At 35.9% G+C, this 19,210-nt stretch overlaps 1 protein-coding gene across 1 annotated transcript in view; it reads left to right on the plus strand.

Annotated features, from left to right (window-relative positions):
• The window catches only part of MMP16 (matrix metallopeptidase 16), a 302,754-nt gene that overhangs the window by 121,701 nt on the left and 161,843 nt on the right, over positions 1 to 19,210 (plus strand). The gene's annotated exons all lie outside the window — the stretch shown is intronic.

Genomic DNA, 19,210 nt, shown 5'->3' on the forward strand with positions numbered 1-19,210 from the left:
ATCCAGGGACTGATGCATGCCAGGGATGTACTCCAGCCCCTGGAACTATCTCTCTGGCTCTTTGGCATTTATTTTTATATAGTAGTTTGTACTATGCATAATTTTGTCTTAATGTTTTTTCTTTTAAAATGCTAACATACATAGTTACTGTGACATTAAAATTTGTAAAATTCGTTGTAAAACTAGACTCTGGAGAAGGCCATGTTCTCTCTTGAAAACATTCCCTCTATCTCTCTCCCTCTCTCTCTCTCTCCCTTCCTCTTTCTCTCTTTCCCTCCCTCACTCTTTCTCTCTCTCCTTTCCTTTCTCTCTATCACTTACTCTCTGTCTGTCTTTCATTCCTTCCTCACATTTACATAAATTTCATTAAATAAAACTATCTCCTTCATTAAAAACCTCATTTTAATATGCTATTTAAAGGACATCAGATTTTATTTATTTATGCATTTGTCTTTATTTGGGGCTCATACATGGCAGTGCTCAGAGATTATGCTTGGCTTTTCAGGGATTATTCCTGGTGCAGTTCGGGGAACCATATCTGATGCCAGAGATTTAGCACCAGTTGACTGCATGCAAGGGTGGTGCTCTACTCACTGTACTCTCTGTCCAGTCCAAAGATAATAGTTTTGAGTTTAATTACTCTATTTAGTTATTTTGATACTCTCATTGAAATCTGCGCCAAAACTTGTGTGTGAACATAACTTTCTAGTTCTCTCATTTTCTTGTAATAAATTCTCCAAAGTGCATCAAAGGGCTTGATCACAAATTAAAGCTCTGAAACATCTTGCCAAAATTGTTTGCAGAATGGTTTGCTAATTTGTACCATTAGCGGGATATAAGAATACTTGATTCAGTGCTCTCTTTTTAGCACTGAACATTATAATGTTTTAATCATTGCTAAGTTTATAGGGAAAATAGTATTTTATTTCAATTTGCATTTCTTTGATTAGTTGCATTTGAGTATTTTCATGTTCATTAGTCATTTGTATACTAGGGATTTTTAGTACATAGCCATTGCCAGTTTTTTCCCCTTATGTCTCTATGCCTTTCCATTTGCTGTTAAAGATATTAGCCTTTTTACTTTTTTCCATTAAAAGAATGACAATATTGAAGGGGCCTCATGTTTTAGGGAGCTGGCACTTAAAAAGTAAGTTAAACACAGCAATAGAAATATCTGCTTTGCAGAGTAATTGAACACCATAGAGTAAAGAATACAATTGATTTTATAGATTAGAAAGTACAAACATGTAGTCTGGAAAAAATACCCTAGATTGCGGGCTGGGCCATGAAAAGAGTCAGTCTTTTATAAAGCTATGTTTACGATATGGGTAATATTATTTTGTAATAGCAAATGTGTCCAGTCAAGTCCCCACTGAAATTAACCAGTCTTTGCCAGCTCTTGGTTTTCCTGTTTATTTATTTTTTGTTTGCCTTATACTTTTTTTTTATTTGTGTTTGTAATTTTCTATATTTCTTTTTAGGAGTGGGGGTTCAAACTTTGGCATAAATATCTATCAACATTTATTTTGCAAACTTCCATCATTTCTTTTAAGTGTAGAAATTCCTTCCCTAATGAAGTATTAAAAATTCACCATTCCTAACCAAAAGATTACAAATAAACTTCAAATCACAAAAAGTAGGGTAATAAATTTCAATTATGCTGAATAAAATAATGAGCTGGGTTAATTTTAACAATGGAAATTAAATGAAAAAATGTGTTTATATTTTGACTATGCCATGGAAATCTTTTATGCGAACTATAACATTTTAATTTGAACTAAATAGTCTTAATGTGAGTTTTTCTGTGTTGCCTCAGTGAATTTTTATTTTTCATTGCACAAACAAAAATCTTTTTTTCTCATTAAATTTAGTTAAATGATTTGTGAGTTTTTTAATGTCAAATTTAGTTCTGTATAAAAAGAAATTTAGTATTCCTACTATTTAAACAGGTGATGCTTATTTATCAATGATTTGAAGTATTACCAGGTTTATTAAATTTCTCATTCAGTCACTGTCACTATCATCCCGTTGTTCATCGATTTGTTCGAGCGGGCACCAGTAACGTCTGTCATTGAGAGACTTATTGTTGCTGTTTTTGGCATATCTAATATGCACAGGTAGCTTGCCAGGCTCTGCCGCACAGGCTCGATACTCTCGGTAGCTTGCCGGGCTCTCCGAGAGGGATGGAGGAATCAAACTCGGGTTGGCCGCGTGAAAGGCGAACACCCAACCCCTGTGCTGGTTAACCTAAACCTTTACACAGAAACATCTCAAATTATATTCAGTTGTTAATAGGTATTAATTCTTTTTTTTTTTGGCTTATTTTATTTAACAGAACTTCCAGTTCCATCCATGGTGCAGCAAATTGCATGTTTTCATCATTCCTTATAGCTGCATAGTATTCCATTGTCTATATGTAGCACTTCTTCATGATCCAATGATCTGTTGTTGTATATCTAGGTTGATTGCAAATCTTAGCTCCAATATTGAGTGCTGGAATGGATAGTGGTGTGTCTGAGGAAATGTAGTGGTATAAATGGTGAATACCTGGAATATCCTTGACCCCAGAGTATAGGGAGGAGAAAGAAAGAGTGATAGAAGAAATAGATGTGAAGCAACAGGGCTGGGGGTTAAGGGGATTTAGGTACACTGGTGGTGTTAAGGAATGATAGAGATAATATCCAATCCAAAGAGTCTTGAAATCACAAGACCCAACCTTTGATAACCTTACTAAAAATGTGCCTGTGAAGAAGGTGGGCTGGGGCTGAGGAAGGGGTTAGGAGAAGAAACCCAGGGACAGTGGTGGAGGGAAGTCGACAGAGGAAGTGGGATTGGTGATGGAACATTGTGTGCCAAAAACTCAATTCTAAATAAATTTATAATTATACATGATTCTTAATAAAATTAAATTTTCAAGAAAAAAGTATTCATATTAGACGCTATCTAGAATTGTGTTTTAAATTCTTGAAGAACAACTGCAGATAAAATTCTATTTTATTCGTCCTTATATTGATGTCCAGCGTAGGATCAAACCATTTTCCATTAAATTCATATGACCTGTACTAGGATTTTAAATTTTTTACAAGGTTTTAAAGGTTAAGATTATATTTTCTTCAGAAACCTTCATGTTGTGGTTTTATTCACTTCTTTTTTAAAGTCCTATGGTACTCTATTACTCAGATGAATTTCCATATGACTATTCCTGTTTGGTTCTTATGAACTTTGTTGTGTTCTTAAAACCCATCTTTTTTTTTTTCTGATTATCAAATCTTAAATATTTTATACTCATATCAAGAACTGTCTTCCTACAAAGCATGTTTTGATTGTCTCAGTATTATAAAATTGTAGTTTTGGGATTAGAATTAATATCACTGTATCACTGTCATCACTGTCATTCTATCATTCATTGATTTGCTCGAGCGGGCACCAGTAACATCTCCCTTTGTCCCAGCCCTGAGATTTTAGGAGCCTCTCCTTACTCATCCTTCCCAATGGTGCCATATTGGAGGCTCTTTCAGGGTCAGGGGAATGAGACCCATTATTGTTACTGTTTTTGGCATATCCAATATGGCACGGGGAGCTTGCCAGGCTCTGCCATGCAGACATGATACTCTCCTCACCTTACCGGGCTCTCCAAGAGGGACGAAGAATGTATATAAGAGAATACAAGCAAGCATGTTAATACATGTGTTATAAAGCCAAATACATGTTAATACAGCCAAATACATGTGTGCTGCTTTGGGTACTATTACTATTAGTAATATCTTTAAATAAGTCAATTTTATATCAAGCTAATTATTAATAAAATTATTTGAGGATGTTCCATACCAGATGGAGAGATACTTGAAGTGGGAATAAATTACAATCTTGCACTATGCATTGACTCTATCCTAGTAGTAAAACATTTTTCTGATATGAATAGATGTATCTACTGTTTTGTCAAGATAAGGTATTCAAATAAAAAGCAGGAATAAAAATTGATTCTGAATCAAAAATTGAAAAATATATTTAAAAACATGGTTGTTTTATGGTATAACAATACCTGAAGCCTCGATGAGAAAACAGAAATTTAAATTATTTTAAAGCATTATGAGAGTCAGAGAGAGATAGTATAATCAGTAGGATGGTTACTTACATGCAGCCATGATTGATTCTAGCGCCCAAATGGTCCTCTGAGCCTACCAGGGTGATTCTTGAGCGTTAAGCCATGAGTCACCCCTGAGTACTATCAAGTGTGAACTCAAAACCAAATAAACAATAAAATAAAATAATTTAACAGTATTTTGTGTTTACAGGCCTTTATGTCCATATATATTTCATAAAACTATGGGTGGGAGTTGCAAAGATAAGTAATATGATCCAGTTGAACTGGTTACACTTGTTATTCTCAATATTTTAAAATTCATCCTTTTATATTTTATTATATTCAATTCTCTCACAATCATTTGCATTGCTCTTCTTGAGGGGGCATGGTGTCAGATCATTTCATCTCATTTTAGCTACTGATTATATTTAATTTTAATTTTTAAAAATGTCTAGGGGATTTTTTTCTCATTTGCTTTTTAATGGTTTCCACTCTGGGGATATCAATCTTTTTGTTTTATGTGTCATTTATTTCAAGTTTCTCTGTGGATTGCAATTGTTATAATTTTGCTTTGTTTATTTCAATTTTCAGAAAATTTTCCTCAGTTACTTTGAAGAAGTCACCCGTGTAGACTGTCACTCAACCCTAGGGGAGAATAGTCATGTTCAAGATAAATGCCTTATCTGCAGTCAGATCATAAAAGCCAAAGCTATTAAAAACAAACAAATAAATAAAAAAATTCTATAATTATCATCTCGTCACATTCTGGAATTTTGAACACATCTCCTAAGTTTCCCCATTTTACTACAGTCCAGTTATAAAGGACTATTTTCTAGTCTTTGTGGAAATTTCTGGTATTTCTGCCTTTGTTTTACCCTATTCTCTTTTCTACTCACAGTTTTATTTTTAACAATTTTTGGCTTTAATTTCCCCACACTACTTTGACCTTGATCCTTCTTTCTTACTTTATTTTTTTCCCTCATGACTCATCTCTTTATAATATACTACATACTTACCTGTCTCTATATACATTCATATATTCATTTTCTTTTGCCTATCACTTCTTGAGTTACACACACGCACAAATGCACACACACACACACACACACACACACACACGGTTTAAGATGAATGTCGCTTTTATGCTTGTCTCTAAAACCTATGTTCCTTGTACACAATAGGTGTTGCATAAATGATTTGTATTTGATTTATTAAATTAACTGGCAGCTTTGCAGTACACACTCAAATGTTACTAATAATGTTGAATAGTTTTTAAGTTGTAATCGTGAGTTATTTTGGGTCCATTTCTGCAGATTATACATTAAATATTATACTTTGAAGTATACCTTATATGCAGTGTTTCTCCCATGTAGTTACTAGGACATCCGATCAACACTATTAAAGGAAACTTAGCAGCAGGCAGTCATTAGCATTTCCACACTCAGTGAATGTTTCTGAGTGATGACCTCCTTGCATTAGATTTGCATTTTGCTTTTAAATCACTGATTTTTTTTATATCTCTGAGTAATAGTTGGATATATGTCTGCATAATCAGTTTTTAAAATATTTATCAACATTAAAATAAGAGACAATTATGTGATGTGTCTTACATATAAATAATTCAGACTACTATTCCTTAGGTAGATGTATACATAAATATCATCCCTTCAGGTTTTTCCCTAATGGTTGTTTTGCTTACTAAAACCTGGTAGGTGATAAAATTGTAATAAAGCCGGACGGTCATACAGTGTTTGTTTTGTTTTGTTTTGTTTTGTTTTTGTTTTTTGGGTCACACCCGGCAATGCACAGGGGTTATTCCTGGCTTATGCACTAAGGAGTTGCTCCTGGTGGTCCTCGGGGGACCATATGAGATGCTGGGAATCGAACCCGGGTCGGCCGCCTGCAAAGCAAACACCCTACCCGCTGGCTATTGCTCCAGCCCCAGGTCATACAGTGTTTTTATTTGAGTTTTGATTTGGAAGCACACATCCGGCGATGCTCAGGGGTTCTCCTCACTCTGCACCCAGGAATGCTGGCGTTCAGGGGATTATATGTGATGCCATGGGTGGCACCCAACTTGTCGGCATACAAGGCAAGCACCCTACCCGCTCTACTGACACTGTGACTCCCTGATTTCACCCAGTAAAGTAAGCCACAAAAGAAGTGAGCAGGACAAAGCAATAAAAATAAGCGATGGACAGTCTTTTGTGTCCTCATCATACTTTTTCTTACATTCAGGACCTGAGTTTTATTGCTGGGTTGGAGGAGAAGAGATGTAGAGACCAGACTGCGTAGATACACGTATTTCCGATAATCTAAAAAGATAAGGTTTTGTATTGTGAAGATAGCTCACAAGGAAAACGTGCTTTGCATGCCCAGGACCCTGGTTTAAAGTCCACAGCACTGCCTACCCCGAGCACAGCAGTGACCCCCAGGCGCCGGGCTGGGAGTAGCCTTTGAGTACTGCCTGCTGTGGGTCTAACACAAAGCAGACGTGCCAAAAACCGAAAAACAACCCGCTAAACTAAAACAGATATACTTCCAAATTCCTAACTGATTTACTAGGCTATTCTTTGAATTTTTTTATTAATAAGAAAATATTAACTTGCAAAAACATTAATTTCCCTTGTTTCTCACTTGTTCGTATTATTTATTTTTTGTTTCGTCTGAATGAAATGAAAATGGTATAATCGTTGTTCATATGCATATATTTTCATTTTAAAGAGTATAACTTCAGCTCTAACTATGGCATGTGTGGGGTGTGGTAGAAGAAGTGATGACGGAGACAAGAGATTAGTTCCAGAGAGAGTGTTTGATAATGTGGTTGGATGTATTAAGGATGATGGAATCTGGATTTTGTAATGACAAAAGAAACATGTTACGATGCTTTACTGGAAGCATTTCAACCCTGTAATAGTTTATATCTCATTGATAATGTTACGTTACCTTGCAACTTTTATAGAAATATGTCAGTGATAGTATAGTGATAATTATGGATTATACATATATATATATATACATATACATAGTTATCTGAACAGATGTACATGAGCTTGTGTGTATTCCCTAGCTTTACACATTAAGATTTTATTTTATGGAAGCAGTTACAGTCCATGCCTTAGAGAAAACTCTGCTTACAAGATTCAGGCTGGGAATGTACACAATGACCCTAGATCTTTTTGTTAGGATGCATAGAACTATTGAGGGAATTGAGTAAGCATGTCAGAGGACACAGATGATAGCTTGGAGGTCATCCTACCATTTGAACATCAAAGTAAATAATTGTAGAAATAGTTTTCAACTAGTAGTGATAGTTTTCAGCTCATCAAAATATCAATCCAGGGTTCAATGCAGATTTATATACATAAGTAAATAATATGAAATTTCATGAGGAACAGGAGAATTCTATTGATGTATCACACAGATTTTAGTGGTGAAGCCTGACAGATTTGGTCAGGTGATCAAAAAAAGTCAACATCATGATTCACTGTATCACTGTCATCCCGTTGCTCATAGATATGCTCCAGCGGGCACAGTAACGTCTCTGAGTGAGACTTGTTACTGTTTTTGGCATATCGAATACGCCATGGGTAGCTTGCCAGGCTCTGCTGTGTGAGCTGGATACGCTCGGTAGCTTGCTGGGCTCTTTGAGAGGGACCGAGGAATCGAACCTGGGTTGGCCACATGCAAAGGAAACGCCCTACCCGCTGTCCTATAGCTCCAGCCCAACATCATGATTAATGGGACAAATTAGAAAGATACATACAATATCAGTATTTTCTGACACATATACATACCCAACTAGATATAATTATAAATCTGTGTTATGCCAACCACTGAAAAGACATTCCTCAGCTGGTTGGCAATATCCCAAATTATGAAGCTCATGGAACTATGGAAGAGAATAGATAACATTCTAGTTTGAGGGGACTCTGGTAAAACTGACAAACTTTCATTTTGTGTGTGTGAAATTTCTTTACTAAGAGAGCTATTATTGGGTAACTTTAAATAGGATCTGATATTTTAAATAACAGTGTGATGCTGTTAATTTTCTAATTGCATTCACAGTATAATATACATTATATATTATATTTCTAACACTAATACCTATCCATGAAAGAAAATGTTCCTATTAAAATAAATATTAGAGTGCTCTAGTTAATGGAGTCTTGGAAGGATTTTCTCAATGGTTTAAAAATATTGAAAGCTGTTTACAGGGCCTATTTCTTGAAATTTAGATAAAGTTTAGGGAGCCTTTGGGAATGGCGCATAAGTGACATTAGTAACAGCCAGAAGCCATTAGTATGTCTGAGAAGGCAATGGGAGCTGATTCCGTTTTCAGAATCTCATGAGATCTTGAGTTGTGAGAGAGTAGCTGTCTGTAAGATGAACAGCCTGAGAGAGATGCAATGGATATAGCGAAAGGAGCTAATATATCCAACTTCCTTTCTTCTGTCCACTGTCCTTTACCATTAAAACTGCTTATTTCCTCAGTGCAAAAGAAAGTCAATGGCAAGGGGGCCTCGGTGATGCCATCAGTAGAGATCAGCCTCCTCAGCCTCCTAGGGTAAGAACAGAGGGAGATGAAAGACCAAGTGTAGAAATGCAGTTGGAACCCAAAGTGACTTGAAAGATGACTTTCAAGTGTTTCTAGATTCTGTTGCTGTTACTTACTTGTAGATTTCCTATAAGTTTAGTCCTAAAACTTGTTTGAAACTTGTTATCCCTGTTTTTTTATATAAATTTAAATATTATAATGGCAATTTACTTATTGAATATCCAAATTGATGTTTCCTATTTGTTTTTGCTCTTTTTTCAAGTGTTTAGAAAGTTTTTGACGTTATAAGTACACTGGGAGTAGTTAGGGAGTTAAATTAAGACTAAAGGAAGAAGCAGAGTGAGCGCATGTTAGGGAATAAGGACCGGTTTTCAGTTCAAAATGTCTGACGTTCTAACTTAATACCAAGGAGTAAGAGATGTGAATGGATATGAGATACATATGCACAATCAGTCACAAGTGTCGACTGGTTGACTTTGTACACTTTGTGGAGTTGGGGAGGATGTACATGGACAGCTTTCAGATCTGAAGTGTCATTGAATAGATGCAACCATTTGCCTCACAAAGAGGACTGAGCTAGGCATGTTTTGCCTGCACTGGGTGCCTGACAAGCATTGATGACAGATTTACTTTTATGTGAGGTGCCAATGGAGCTCTTTCCAGGTAGAAGCTTGCTAGGATTTGTTATATACATTTCCGAAGATCTGGAGATAGCATTATCTGGACAGATAAGTCATCAGACCTGTTTGAATACACCATCATTATTATAGCTATTATTATTAGCAATTACTGTTATTTTTTAAACACTATATGACTTCAGACAGTTGACAGAAACAAAGGGGCCTATTAACTTATTTCCTTAGGAGAAGAGGTATTCTCTAAATATCAGCTAATTGTAATAGAGTAGTACTTTGCAAACTTTTGGATTTCTCACCATACCCAACAGTGCTCAGAAGCTACTTTGTGATAAATCCTGGCTGTTTGGGGGGGTTCTCATTTTCAAGACACTTAGAATTACAGACTAGAGCCATTTCAAATTTTAGTCCATAGTGTTTAGCAAGTGAAGGTAAATGTTCAGTTAAACACAAATGAGTAATATCAAGAGTGAACTCTGGAGATTTTAATATGGTGTTTACTGGATTGTGATCTGATGATATTACAGAAAGAAAGAGTTTACTACTTAATCAGGACAAGCACAGTTCCAGTATTTTACTTATAAATTCCAAGGATGAGAACTAATACCTTAAATGATTTTTTTCACTGAATGTTACCTAAGTGATGTTTAATGTTAAATGGTTTTACTTTGTTTTAGACACTATGTTTTACAACACTGTCAATGACAGGGTTTCATACATAAACCATTCCAACACTACATTCTCCACCGGAGTGCAAAAACTTCACTGTTGTTGGTGTCCCTGCACCCTCACAACTTGCTCTCCATGCTCCTTGGTAAACTTCCTCCTGAAGACCTTCTCATTTCTGTTCCCATGAAGAAGTTTCCTATGTATTTGCAAGCAAAAATGCATTATGTAAATGCTTATTCATTTTTACCTACCAATGATTTGAATTCAATTCTTTCTCTTTGTTCATATCTCTTCATCTAATTTTCTTTATAATCACTTTATAATTTTTTTTAAATCCATGCAACTTTTATTGAGCATCTACTCAGTGTCAAGACTCTTTATTCTATTTAAGCATATACAATCCATACCATCATAGTGAGAGGTGAACAACTTATTAAATACCTATTGTGCAAAGTATAAGAATCCAAAAGGCTATAGAGAGTTCTATTTATTTAGTATGTTTTATTTACTAATAGGAATTTTAAAACTGCTATGACTATTTCTTTATCAGTAAGTCTCCTGGTGTATGTTATCAACAATGTCTCCAAGGAATATACAGACAAATAAAATTTTATCATCATAGAGTACTTACTTATTCTATAATATATTCTAAATTATTCCTACTTTCTACAAAAATTTATATTCCATCAACAATGTGGAAGAAAGTTTGTGTTCCTATATGTTAACAAATATTCTGTTTCTGTCTTTCTCCTGACACTCTCCAATCTTTTTTTGTATTTTTGTGTCTTTAATATTGTTTTCAAACAACACAGCTCTTATAATTCTGTTTTGACATGTTGCTGTTTACATTTCCAGGAAGTATCACTGTATCACTGTCATCCCGTTGCTCATCGATTTGCTCGTGCGGGCACCAGTAACGTCTCCATTGTGAGACTTGTTACTGTTTTTGGCCTATCAAATATGCCACAGGTTGCTTGCCAGGCTCTGCCTTGTGGGCGAGATACTCTCGGTAGCTTGCCAGGCTCTCCAGGAAGTATATGATGTTAAAAAATGTTGCTTTCTGGGCACAGTTACCATAGAGAAGTTAGTAGTAATGAGTGAATGTACACCCAATGATGTGTGTAAGTAACATTTGATCAGTTAGGAGACTAAACAATGGTTATGCAGAATGAAGGCGAGATTTTGCTTTATATTCAGATACAGGGAAGGAAATGTTCTCAGAAGGAAATTCGGGAGATGGTAAGATTAAAAAGCGAACGCTGATGCCTGCAAGAGATTTTGAGCAAGTTTATTAAAAATATTTACTATGTTAGAGGACAGAGAGATAACACAGTAGTCAGGGCACGTGCCTTGCACACTGCTGATCCAGGCTTGATCCCCAGCATCTCATCTGGGCCCCTGAGCCCTGCCAAGAGTGATCCCTGAACAAAGAGCAAAGAGTAAGCTCTGAGTAGCTCGGGTCTGGCCTAAAAGCAAACAAAGAACATCTTGTACACATAAATTATATGAACTCAAGAAGATCCAGCAATTTAAAGAAGCAAAACAAATAAGACAAAAGATTTACAGCATAGGATGAACATGACATAAAACATAAAACCCCACTGTTCTCTGAGACGTGTATCATAATCATCTGTGGTGTCAGAGCACCGTTTGTGTTGTGTCACTTTGTAATTTCTACTTGGTATAAAGATCATAGTTATTTTTATAAGAATCTCTGTTGCCCAAGTGTCAGGCATAGTACAGAAGGTAGGGTATTTGCCTTGCATGAAAGCAACCAAAATTCTATCCCTGGCACCACATATGGTCCCCCAGTCCCTCAAGACTGATACCTGAGGACAGAGAGCACCTGGGAATAACCCCTGGGCAGACCCAGGTGCACAAGCGCCCCTCTACCCCCCAAAAAAACCTTTAAAAATCTTTTACTTGACATTTTAAAAAACTATTCATAATATACATTGGGAATTCAAAGTGTCATAAATAATTATTTCGTCTTCAGGGTAATAGTTTTATCTACAATTGTTGGGCTCTTTTGTTCTCTACATTGCACTAAGCACTTCTATTGAAATTTTTTTTAAAAAAACCTTTAACATTCAGTCCTTACCCCAACCTAGACATACAGTATCATCTCCATTTAACAGATGTGACATCAGAAGTTAAAAAGACCATTTCTTTTTCTCAAAAGTAAACTATAGGTGTCTAATCTAGGTTCTGGGTTCTTCAACTTAAAGGATTCACATGTACCTGTCCACACCACGCACCGATAGGGAAATGCACTGTGAGTTGCAAGGACACAGATGCTATGAGAGGCTAGAGAAGGATCTATGAATATTCGAGACCATCAAACACACTAACACCCGAGGAGCCACGAAAATCACTATCAAGTGGGGCACTTGTGTACAGGGCTAATTTAATATAGGTGAAGTCCGAGAAATGCATACTTTTCCCATACATAGAAAATATTGCCAAAAGTTAAGGAATATGTAAGGTTTTTAAGCACAGGTAAGGTTGCAGATTGATATATGTATATGTGTGTGTGTAGGTGAATGCTTTAGATTATTAAGTACATGGATAAAGAATTTTATTTTATTTTCTGTTTTGGAAGCCACAACTGGCAGTACTCAGGGTTGACTCTTGATTCTATACTCAGAGATCACTCTTGTTGGTTGTGTGGCCAGATGTGATGCCAAGGATTGAACCCAAGTTGACAAAGACAAGACAAATATATTCTCTCTCTGGCCCCTGTGTAAGGAATCTTAAACCAATTTAGGAAATAAATAAGAGCAATCATGTCATGTCTTGTGGCAGAGATATAAAAAAGGAAATGGTATTTTAGGATAATTATTCTTTCAGGACTAAGAAGGAAGATAAAAATAGAAGAAAAAACCCAACATGGAACCATGGAAATGAAGTAGGGAAATGTAATATTCAAGTAAAGCAGAGTCTAACCTAATGGCCTTGAGGCAGGAAAAGAGCAAAGGAGACTTTCGATTTATTCAATAGATTTAAGTGTTTTTAAATTTATTTTAGGATATATTCAAGTTCTATTTCTATCATTTAAAAACCCTGTTTTGGGGGTTGGAGCAATAATACAGTGGATAAGGCATTTGCCTTGCATTTAGCCAAGGCAGGTTCTATCCCCTGCATCCCATATGGTCCCCTGTGCACTTTTAGGGGTGACTTCTGAGCACAGAGCCCGAAGGAACACCTGAACACCTCTGGGTATGGCCCCCAAACAAAACTAATCTAAACTAAAACCTCTATCCTGCGATAACTGGATCCTCTGGAATGCCCTAGTTTGTCTCTGTCAAAATAACTGCTTGTTTCTCTGATGCTTTAATTATGAACTTCCTGCTGGCAAATATTTTGGTTGTTTCTTTACTTCTAGAAATAGAAAACCCAACCACAATATATAGCAAACACAGAAAGGGTATCAACATAATAATAATTCATAATAATTAAAAGAAATAACACCAATGCCATACTTTATTCACTGCTTAACAGTTATATTCAAGTGAGTAATATAGCTTTCTCTGCATTTTTTTTAAAGCACCATGGTCCAGCAAGATAGTACAGAAGTAATGATGCTTTATTTTCTGGCTCCACGTATGATACCTCAACTACTTCCAGAAGTGACCCTTAAGCACAAAGCCAGGAGTAAACCCTGAGAACTGCTTATGTGGTTCCCAAAAACAAATAAAATAAAGCACCTTTCCCACGCTTTAGGATGACTATAACATGATTGTAATGATACCAATACTCACATTGGGGATATCTGAAGAATTTTAACACTTTGTGCTATCCTGGTGATAAAATGGTGAAGTCTTTATGTAAAATGCTTTGTTAGTGTCTTCAAATTTTTGTAGAATTACCGTGTGATGTAGAACTATGATACAAACATTAGTAGCAGGAATTCAAAATATTTCTAGACCAAGGTTTACAACAAAAATTATTCACAGTATCTAGCTGATGGGAGACTAAATGCTTGTTGATGGATCAAAGATAAAATAAAATCATACAAACATACAAAGGGATAGTATGCATTATTATAATTAAATATACATATATTAATTCTGTGGCCAGAGAGATAATACAGTGTACAGGGCAGTCACATCAGATGAAACTGAGTTTGATCTCTGGCAGCCCATATGTCCCCAACACCTGCTAGGGGTCTCCCTGGGAACAGATCCTGGAGTAAGCTCTAAACAAAACTGGGTGCACCACCTCCATAAAAGAAAAAAAATGCTGATACTATCTGCATTCTAAGGTAATGCAGACATGTCTCAGAAATATCCTAAATTAAATACACCAATAACAGAGGGGTAGATAACAAGTGAAATGTTTTATAAGAGTACATAGTCAGGTCAAATTCACAGAGACAGGATGTAGAAGAATCGGTTACCAAGAATTGGGAGAAGTAATTTGTCCAGAACATCAGTTTGGGAAAAAATAATTTCAGGAGAGTGGTGATTGAATGCAAAATAAATTGAACATAATATTTGACACACTGGAATCAACCCTTGAAATGCTATGCAGGTTAGTATATAATCCCAATAAAAAGAACAGTTCTCCATGTGAGTTGGGTGAGAAGAGAGAGCAGTATGAAAGTTCAGAGGTCTGTTGAAAAATCTTGTGTTTTCTAATGGAAAAGAAGATCCTAGGGCAAAGTGAGAAGAGCAGAAATGAATTTCCATTTAACGTAATACTTGAGCTGGGATGTGATGAAGGAATGAATGTGAGTAAGGAAACAGACTTAAGGATGCGTCAAGTCGTTTTCATTTAAATAGTGGTGAAATAGCTGAGTATGGACATTAGGGTGAACTCAAAGTTTAATGGATGCAATTGATGTATTAGCAATGCATACATGTCCGTTAAGGAATTAATTTTAGAAGGCATAACTATGGAAAGTATAAATACATTTAAATGGCAACCTCAGGGCTACAGTAAGAAAGTCTTAGGGAAGAATTAACCAAGTGAGGAGGAGAATTCTGGAGCTCTAGCTGGCACTGGTTCTCATTGCTTGGTTCGTTTTTTTTTTTAAAGATTTGAGATGTAAATACCTGTGAATGAAATATTCTTACATGGAAACAATGCTAAATTGGGCCTGAAAAATTGCACAGTGTAGGGTGTTTTTTTTTTTTTCATAGGCAGAGAAGTCCTCAGAAGTAGGAGTGACTGTTCTCACCATAGCATATACTGCCGCCACCAAGTGACCTATCCCAATGGAAAATGGGATGTTTCAGAACAAGCGAACATTCCCAGGTGTCAGTTATCGTAAATATATTCTCAGACAGTTGGATTTTTTGTTTGAAAATGTGAATTTGTCTCCTCAGATTTCCTGGGATTATGTGACTATGCTGTTCAGGCAACCTTGCATTCACTAACACAAGTTAGCTTGGCTTTGGGTCCTATTGGAATACTTGATTATCCCTCTAGTAGATGTGTCCTTGGCAACGTTATTTAATCTGTGTAAGATTTTTGAATTCACAGACTTGTCATCACAGTTACAATTAACGTCAGTACATTTTATGCCTCCCAACACCCAGTAATGTCCACAGTGGCTGTCTTTATCCAAGCCTGTTGGGGGTGTGACCGAAATTTCAGTGTGACCAACGAATAGATTTGATAGTGCAAACACTAACAAAGGCTTACTGTGAGACCAAATCATGAATGGCATAGAAATCATTCTCAGGCATTTATTTTACTGGATTTGAGTCGCTTCAATAGTGCATGACAGAAAGTAAGAGCTTGGGAATTGTCGCAGTCAGAATATAATATATAGATATTGATAAACTGTCTTCCTATACCTTAGGGAGAGTAAGCATGTCACATTGAAGATAATTTAAGGCACTAGCTTCATTTTAAAAGGGAACTTTCTATCACTGCAGTGAATGCTGAACCCTTTATTATATACCACTGTCATTGGCTTTCATATCCCCTCTTAGATTTAAAATTATATTCATGGACAAATATACTCAACATTATGTACATAAAAAACAAATTAAGAAATATTATAAGCTAAGAATTACATTTTTAAAAGTTTTTCTCTTTCTTCATTATTGCATTTGCATTCAGTTGCCCTTATTGTATCATTTTAAATCATCCTTTATACCTTTTCAGTGATTGATTGTGCTTCATTATTTGGAAAATCATTTCAGAGTGACTTAACACTTTGAAATACTAAATTTTCATGTTTCATTTATTTCTTATTTTTTCTAAAGAATTGCCATGTCCAAACAAAAGGCATCTGACAAGGATATAAAAAGGCAAATGGGGGATATTACACAAGTCATTAGTTTCATTTTATAGTTCTATAGCCATCAGTTATGAAAAAGATTTATGGTAAATTTACATTTTCTCTGATGTCTGTTACCTATTTATAAAACAATCAAAATATGTTCTATTTTCATATTTTCAATAAATGGCCTTAAACCTATTGGAAAAACTTAGGGGTTATTTTACAGGTGACAGAGTCTTTTCCCTCCACATGGCTGTCTTCACCAGGGCCCCTCGAAGGGGCTGCGTTGAGTTTCCTTCGCCCCCTGAGCAGAGCACTGGCAGCCAAAGACCTCTGGAACCCAGCCACAGCCATGCTCAAAGCCCCTCTCCACACGGTCAGATGAGCCTCACTCATGAAGGAACCGGCAGAGGAACCCAGGTGTGCGGGACCCAAGGCTAAGATCTTCAAGCCTGCTCAGATAGGGATGGGGCCTCTTCCGCCCAGATACCCCATTTTCCAGTAGCTAGGCAGTCACACCCAGGAACTGCACCTGGCACTGTGTAATCTCATGAACGCCCAACATCCAGAGACTATAAAACAAAACTCCTGGAAGTAACATCTGATAGCCTAGTTCTCCCTCTCGGAGAACCTGGCAAGCTACCGAGTTTTTCTGCCTGTACGGGAGAGCCTAGTAAGCTCCCCGTGACATATTCAGATGCCAAATACAGTAACATTGATGGGTCTCATTCTCCTGACCCTGAAAAAGCCTCTAATGCAGCACTGTTGGGAAGGACTAGTAAACAGAGGCTGCTAAAATCTCAGGGCTAGGATGAATGGAGACATTACTGGGCCTGCTCAAGCAAATTGAGGATCAACGGGATGATAATGATAGTGATAGTAATAGTGATATTTTACAGGTGGAAGGAAGATTCTGTTGATGGAATTTTAATGTGGGAGTTCTGAGATTTTTAATAGGTGATGAACTTACAGCTTTTTGAGTAAAAAAATTGTGTGACAATGAAACATTTTAGGCATGTGTCTTTAAAATACTTTCTGGCTGGCACATCTTTCTTCCAAAAGTAGTTTCTATTCTCCTGCTTTGCTAAAATGTCACTTTTATCTTGACCTGACAGAGTAAGTGTTCTTTTATGTATACTCCCCAAATAGCTATTAAGTAGCATGCTATTTGCAGCCACTTTTTATACTAGAAAAGGACACACCTTTGTCTTTTTGTGAAATGTATGCAAGGCTTAAGTTTGACAAACCTTTTTTAGTACTTTGTCACAAGATAATAGAGAACTATATGTATGGTACAAAATACTTTTATGCTCATTGTCTTCCTTTCACAAATATTATGAGATTTCTGTTTCTTTAGATGATATAATCCATAAATCTATTTTGTCTGTCACAGAAAGGGTGGTTTGTTATTATGTGCCAGAATCAAACCAACAGTTGAAGGTGACACAGTAAAGGGGCCCTGGTGGAACATGAGTGCCAAATGTCACTTGGATAAGTCTATCCAAATCAAGGGACTGGATCAGTCTGTACATTAAATAAAATTGAAATATTTTTTCCTTATTTTAGATACTTGTGTTTATGAATGTATGGGTATGTACATTACACAAAATTCTCTGGTATCTTGTGCCTGTATATCATTTGGCTATCTTGTACTCCTAATATGAAGGCCTAATTGAAATTATTTTTTTCACCATTTTGTTATCATGGTGAAATTGAAATTTGTCCACAGAAAATAAAGATGAGCTGATTTAATCATGTGTCATGATCTAGTCATATGGACTTGTCTTTTAGAAAATTATTGGCGTATGTATAGCTTTATACCCCACTGACTACTGAACAAGCATCAGATTGAAGATTTTGCTTTGATTTGAATTGAGATGAATATATATATATATATATTAGAATCATGTTAATAATTAACATAGGCAATTTGGAGATAATTATTTTATACAAAGCATTTTGTAAGAATTATGACAGTAGTACACACATATGCTCTTGCTTATTATTGATTTTTGTGTTTTCTGAAATTTGTTCTTTCAGTTTGTATGTGTACATACATTTAAAAGAATCTAAAACAGTAGTAGGAAAAAAACAATAAAAATAGATAAATAGCATATTGTATTACTCTTTAAGTTTATAGCATAGTGGCTAATTTAAAAGGGAATATCAGTTTGGTCTTCTGGCTTTGTTTGTCCATCTGCATATTTGTTCTTAATTACTGCAATTCAGTATTGAGGCTTTTTCTTCCATGATCCTAAGTAAAAAGTACAAATTCACTCTAATGTAGAATGAGATTAAACATTTCTATAATCTTTATGCCTTAAACTTTTATTTTTTAGGGGCCGGAGCGATAGCACAGCGGGTAGGGCGTTTGCCTTGCACGCGGCCGACCCGGGTTCGATCCCTGGCATCCCATATGGTCCCCCAGCACCACCAGGAGTAATTCCTGAGTGCAAAGCCAGGAGTAACCCCTGAGCATCGCTGGGTGTGACCCAAAAAGCAAAAAGCAAAAAAAAAACCAAAAACTTTTATTTTTTATTAAAATTAGGGAACTTTTTGTTAGAGTGAAAAATATTTTCATGATTATTACAAGTTTACTGAGGAATCACATTTTGCCATACCCTTACCCAAACGATTGCTAAGATGTTCAGTAGAGTTATTTTTGGTCCTTCCTCTGTTTCATTTCCATTTAAGAAGCCATTTAAATAGACAGTAAAATTCAAAAGGAATTGAATTCTATATATGCAATTTCATACAAGAATTCATTCATGGTGGGATGAGATGGTGATTTAGAGCACATTTAGATTTTTGAATGAACAGAAAGGCTAATTTCTGCCTCATTAACTTATCCTATGAATTTTAAATTTGACCAATTGAATGACTATTCCCAAATCAGTTTAATTTTTTGGTTAATAGACAGTTATAATTCATGTTTATAGGCACTTTTCAGACTCAAAATTTTAAGCACTAAATTCGAGCATTCTTTATGACCAGTGAATAGATGCTATTCCAAGGGGGAAAATGTGCTT

Source organism: Sorex araneus, chromosome 2 (genome assembly GCF_027595985.1).
Source record: "Sorex araneus isolate mSorAra2 chromosome 2, mSorAra2.pri, whole genome shotgun sequence".
Classification (NCBI taxonomy): Eukaryota; Metazoa; Chordata; class Mammalia; order Eulipotyphla; family Soricidae; genus Sorex; species Sorex araneus.